This window comes from Bos javanicus, chromosome 1 (assembly GCF_032452875.1).
Source record: "Bos javanicus breed banteng chromosome 1, ARS-OSU_banteng_1.0, whole genome shotgun sequence".
Taxonomy (NCBI): Eukaryota; Metazoa; Chordata; class Mammalia; order Artiodactyla; family Bovidae; genus Bos; species Bos javanicus.
In genome coordinates, this window is record NC_083868.1 from 119,133,829 (window position 1) to 119,140,735 (window position 6,907).

Below are 6,907 nucleotides of genomic sequence, written 5' to 3' on the forward strand. Positions count from 1 at the left end.
TGGAACTTCAATTTTCCTCATTTTTTTTCTTTTTTTTTTTAAGAAAAGTTTTCCTTCTCTCAACTCTCCTAATTAGCTGTTTGATCCTCATAACTCTGCCTCTCATTGCCCCCCTCCACCTTTAAATTCTGTGCTCTCCTATCTCTGAGAGGGTCTAATCAAAGGAATATATTTTTTACTTCCTTTTTGTTTTCTCTCCTCAAGGGTAGATCCCTTGTGCTTATGCTGCTGCTGCTGCTAAGTCGCTTCAGTCGTGTCCAACTCTGTGCGACCCCATAGACGGCAGCCCACCAGGCTCCCCCGTCCCTGGGATTCTCCAGGCAAGAACACTGGAGTGGGTTGCCATTGCCTTCTCCAATGCATGAAAGTGAAAAGTGAAAGTGAAGTTGCTCAGTCGTGTCCGACTCTTAGCGACCCCCTGGACTGCAGCCCACCAGGCTCCTCCGTCCATGGGATTTTCCAGGCAAGAGGACTGGAGTGGGGTGCCATCGCCTTCTTGTGCTTATGGACCACTCGATATTATTGAAGAAGGATGAGTTTGGGATCTAAAAAAGATGCCAGATGCAGCAAAGTACACAACTGTGACCACAATCCCTGATTGGGAGGTGGCATTAGGAAAGGCCAAGAGTGAAATCAGTGGCTCTAAGCATTTCTCATGGCTGACCTGGAGCCTGATGTAGCCGTAGACAGAAGTGCATGTTTCGGGAATGCACGGCCAAGCCAGACCGTCAGGAGTCCTGCAAAGCAAATAATGGTTGGATCCACTATACTTGGCCAGCCATGGAGAACACCCCAAGGCACCCCACCTGTTAGGCACCAGGCAGAAACAGTCAATCTTGTCTGTCAGTTAAAAAATGAGGAGAGTGTGTGGGAAGGAGTGGAAGAGAGAGAGAGATTAAAAAGAAGCAGTATTTTTTTCTTTAACCGAAGTTTTAAGACCTCCAGGTTGAATTCACAATAATGATGGGGTGGAGAAAGTTCAAATAGATGTATCCCATGCATGGCATTAAAAATGAAGCTTAAGCATATGCAAACAGCAAGTCGATGGCAGCTCTGAGATGATGGTGAAGCATAGGCTCTGGGCTGAGAAATAAGCTTGTGCTGAGAAACCGTCCGGGAAAACTCTTCAACTAATTTGAATTGAGCCAAGCTGAGACCTTAAGCATTTCTTCCCAATGAGATCCAAGCTGAACAATGACACGAACTGATGTTCAGTGGTGGAGATGCCCGTGTATCCTCGCCTAACAGCTGTCACGGTAGGTCCACACTGCTCCTGAAAGCTAGATAATTAACTGCCGTTTGCTTTGAAGTCCAGGGAAAGCTGCTTCCTACTGCGGTGCATTTACAACTTCTACAATTGCCTCGTCAAATGTTCAGTGCCTCGACCGCGTCAGTTCCACTAACTCCTTTAGATGTTCAGGTTTCTCAAAGGTATTCAAATCACTGAAGCTGCCATGTGAGGTTTTTTCAAGACAGATGTTCTAAAAAAGTGACTTATTTTTTAATCACTAGATTATTAAATAAGTTTGCCAAAAACATGACTATAAGTCATGGATGTTTGCAGCTTTTTCTTTATTTTTAACTGATGGAGAGCTGTTTTCAAAAGGATCAAGTTTGGCACGCATGGATATCAGATTGTTAAATCTATAGAACAGTCCAGGTAGTAGCATCACACTAGGAAAAGAAGACTAGATTTGTTTATTATTATTTTTTAAAAGCTTGATAAAAGGACTAAATTCACTTCTGTCTACCTTAGAAGTTTCCAAATAGGCCTTGGGAAAAACATATATTTATAAAAAGGTTCAGAGTAGAGGTTCAGAATGAACCTAAATTTAGTGTATACATGCATTAAAGGTAGCAGAGTAAAGAACAACTGAATGAATACTTTATTTGTGTTCCATATATATCTCTCTGTGGCAGAGTGACAGTTGGATCTCTATAAAGGACTTGGGTTTCTAGATATTAATCATTCAAACCAAAGTGAATGTAATTTTACTCGGAGACGGTTATGAAGGGAAAGGAATTAACGTGATATTTTAAAAGATAATGTTTCACAGCACAATTTTGAAATGGATTACTAAGACTTTTAGTGAAATTACATTAGTTGATTCACTATATGTGACACTGTATTAAGAAAAACACCAGTTTTCATGCTGAGATTACTTGGTAGGGTAACCCAAGGGTAATTGCCAGTTTGGGTTTATCTTTGCAGTAAAAATCAAATGTGGACTGCATTGAAACAGAAATCCAGGACTTAACCTGTCCAATGGAAATCATCCATGCTTAGCAAAGCCTCACAGTTATTTTTCTTTCAAATTTACATTGTTTTGCCTTTAGGGAGTTGATGGAAATTCATTGTGAGTGTTTTTGTGGGTAAAGTTAAAATTGTTTCATTAAATGTTAATGGACTTAATAGTCCAGTTATAAAGACCTAATATATTAGCCTATATTCAGCACTTAATGCTGACATGGCTTATGTTCCAGAATTGCATTTGGGCCCATAGAGCTGAACATCAGATGTGAGCATAGGTTAGGAATGGGTTTTGTTCTTCTGCCATAAGGAAATAACCATTCTGTTTACAAATGACTCTGATTTTTAACAAAGCAGCTATTTTAGATGCAATTCATTGGTTTATTTTGGCCCAAAGAAAGATTCGGACATCTACTTGTACATTAGGAACACAGTATGGCTCACTGGACTTGACAAGCAAATAGAATGTGAGTTACCTAAAATCCCATAATATGCCTCTAACTTTCTTTGGCACCTTTACTATCAAATAAGCTAACAGTGCTATGGGAGGGAATTACCAATTTTAAGGTATTTTGCAAATTTGCAAGAGATATCTTGCTGATTGTTTTTTTTTTGGGAATGGAAACTTATGCCATAAAAGATATATCTTTAAAAATGAGTTTGTCCTTGGCTGATGAAGAGAGTTAAAAGGCCATTTCCTCCAGATTAGATGAGAATAATAATTTGTTGGTAATTTTGAGCAGTTAAGGGTACATTATGTTAAGTATAGGAATGCAGGCTCAGCTTAGCCCACAAGTTCACAAGACCACCCTTATTCTTGTCTTCAGGAATCACAACATCATGTGGCTTTGGATACATCTTTGTCAGCTCTTTTGAAATCAAACAACACTCATTTTAATATAATCTTTAAACATTGGGAAATAGAAATCCTGCATGGTTTCACAATACATGAACCACATGTAGTTTCAACCATATGGACTATATATAGGCTGATATGATCATACACCAGGGTCTCCATTTCCTCCTCCTACTTTATAAAAGGTTAGGAATTCAACAAAGAGATTGTAAGATGATATGAAACAAAAGCTTTAAGAATTTTCATTCATTCATTCAACAAGTATTTTTGTGCACTGACTGTTTTTGTTTTCCACCCAGAGAGAAATGTAAAATTTGCACAAAAGTCTACAACTGTCTTTAGTTACAGCAATTCTAGAGATAGGAATTTGTCCAAAAGAATTCAGAATAAACTATACATGCAAAATGATGACAGAAGTAGAAGGGACAGAGAAAGAGCCTGAGACTAACCAATGGGTCCTCAAAGAAACAACTGAATTCTCTCTGCATTAGTGTCCTCAGCCAAATGAGGAATTGATTGGTAACTTGAGAGGTTCCTTCTCACTCAACAAGTCTGAATCACAACATAAATCACTGTTGAATCACTAATAATAATAATAATACCAGCACAATAGGAGAGATTGATACTCTGAGTCTTCCCAAGGGCATGAAGTTTTCAAAATTCTCTGGTTTTCAGATGCTTTGAATGGACATTTTACCGTTGTCTAATATTCAAGTGCTTTGAAAGCTGCTAGGCACTTGAATGCAAAGCATATTTCTTGCAAGATCACAAATCTTCAGTTTGTAAGACAAATTCATGGGTAAGTTTCTAAGCCTAAGTCTCCACTTTGAATTTCTTTCATAGATAAATAAGGGAAGCTGATAGAAGGTAGATAAAATATTAAAAATTAGCCAAGCCTAGGACTCCCCTGGTAGTCCAGTGATTAAGACTGTGTACTTCCACCGCAAGGGATGTGAGTTAGATCCCTGGTCAGGGAACTTAATATCCTGCATGCCATGAAACGTGGCCCCTCCCCCCAAAAAAAACATTAATCAAGCTTGCATGGTCATTCCTCTATCTCTTGAATTTTATATCATTAAGCTACCTTTAGGAAATCATGATAAAGCTATTGCCTTAATGACCTGAGAATGTTTGGTTCTTCAAGAGCTTTTCTATGGTAACTCAATAATTTTGTTAATATCAGAAACTCAAAGCCAGTCAGTTATAGTCATGAGGGAAAAAAAGTGAAAGTGTTAGTTGCTCAGCCATGCTGTTTGACTCTTTGCAACTCTCTGGACTGTAGCCTGCCATGGGATTCTCCAGGTTAAGAATACTGGAGTGGGTTGCCATTCCATTCTCCAGGGGATCTTCCCAATCCAGGGATCAAACCCAGTTTCCTGCATTGCAGGTAGATTCTTTACCGTCTGAGCCACCAGGGTACAACAGGACATATCTAGCATTTGTTTCTTTCCTTTGTCAGGTACTTTTCTAAACCTCTTACATATATTAACTCATTTAATCTTTGCAGCAATCCTCAGGTTGGTACTGTTATTACTCCTATGGCATGGATGAGGAGATTAAGTCATAGAGAAAATAAATGACTTGCTTAATTTCACTTAAATTGTAAATGACAGAGCTGGCATTCAAACCTGTATGGTCTATGTTTAACGCCCATGCTTATGTCCGCAATAACATATCTACCTTCTAACATGACTACCCATTTGTCATATTCACAGTGACACACACTTAGTAACCAAGAGTAACCAGTGTTTAACCCAAGCACTGCTGAGCTGGAGGCAGCTCAGCTCTATCTGTCAGGCATAGGAGGCCAGGGTCTAAGACCCATGATACATTCAGGGGCCCAAGAAAATGTTTTAGTTTCTTTCAAAATCAGAAGGAAAAACCCCAAATATAATTTAGCCTGGATCATATTTGTTTATATCAGCATTGCCATAATCTATACTTTATATATTTTAAAAGGTGCCCAGGAACATTATAGTGTGGGCCTGACTGGAGTAGAAGTTGATAGGCGTGGACAAAGCTGCTCTTCCCATCTGGTCTCTTCCTCCTCTCTGCAGGGTGGTACCCAGGAAAGCTGCCATATAGCCCATCTTTGGCTCAACACAGCATCAAAACCTCTGGTTTCTCCTGGAAGTGCCACTCCCCCTGCCCCTGGCCTCTGCCTTGGTCACTGGGTACATGGAACTTTTCTCTTCTCTCCTGCCCTGTACTGAGGCAAGCCTGTTTCACTGCTGGCCTGCAGGTGGGTCTGGTCTGGTCTGTACAATGTTTGAACAAATCAGAATACAGTAAGCCCTCTACATCAGAATGAGTTCTGCTCCGAGAGTGTGTTCATAACTCCAGTTTGTTTGTAGGTTCTAACAAAGTTAGCCTAGGGACCCAAGTAAAGCAATCGGCTATATGATACTGTACTGTAATAGGTTTATAATACTTTTCACACAAATAATATGCTTCCTTGGTGGCTCAGCAGCAAAGAATCTGCCTGCAATGCAGGAGACACTGGAGATGAGGATTCGATCCCTGGGTTGGGAAGATCCCCTGGAGGAGCGCATGGCAACCCACTCCAGTATTCTTGCCCAGGAAATTCCATGGACAGAGGAGCCTGGCGGGCTATAGTCCATGGGGTCGCAAAAAGTCGGATACAACTAAAGTGACTGAGTACAGCACAGCACAGCACATAAATAATATATAAAAAACAAGCACAAAAAAATAAGGAAAACCTTTTCAATCCTACAGTACAGAACCTTGAAAAGCACAGCTGGAAAACAGGGGCTGGCACTGAATGAACAGGCAAGAAGAGTTACTGACTGGAGGAGGGAGAGGAGGTGGGAGATGGTAGAGCTGAAGCTTCGTCAGCAATAGGAGAGGAGGACAAGCTGCAGTTTCACTCATGCCTGACGTTGATAGAATGTACATTCCTGTTTTTTAAAGTTTGCAACTTGAAAGTTCATATATAGGGAAATTATTGTAGTTGCCAACGTTTTTTTTTTTTTATAAATGGGAGGTTTCACATAAAAATCTGGATTTCTGTCTTCTCTTGAAAAATCAGAAGGGTTAGTAGCACCGGGCCAGTATTACACAGCTCCATTTGGCTGGAGGTGAGTGGAGCCATTGCTTCAGCCCCTCCCAGCCCTGCCTGGCCCTGTAAATATGGGAGAATTTCAAATCTTTGTGCTAAGATATACATGATAGCTTAAAACATTATCTTTCCTCAAAATTCTTGCAGGTTTACTGAGAAGGAAGAAAGCTTTAGTAATTACACAGTGATAATGGCTGGATCGGAGATGGCAATGACACCCCACTCCAGTACTCTTGCCTGGAAAATCCCATGAACAGAGGAGCCTGGTAGACTGGAGTCCGTAGGGTCGCTAAGAGTCCGACACGACTGAGTGACTTCACTTTCACTTTTCACTTTCATGCATTGGAGAAGGAAATGGCAGTCCACTCCAGTGTTCTTGCCTGGAGGATCCCAGGGACGGGGAGCCTGGTGGGCTGCCGTCTATGGGGTCACACAGAGTTGGACACGACTGAAGTGACTTAGCAGCAACAGCAGCAATGGCTGGATGGCCTCACCAATGCAATGAACATGAACTTGGGCAAACTTCGGAAGATGGTGAGGGACAGGGAGGCCTGGTGTCCTGCAGGCCATGGGGTTGCAAAGAGTCAGACACGACTTAGTGACTGAACAACAACAATGGAATTACAGGCTTCAGCCATTGGGAAGGCATGAAGAACATCAGGGCTTCAGCTTTTTACGTCGGGTGAGGCCTTTGCTTACATTTCACTGTGAGCAAGGTTTG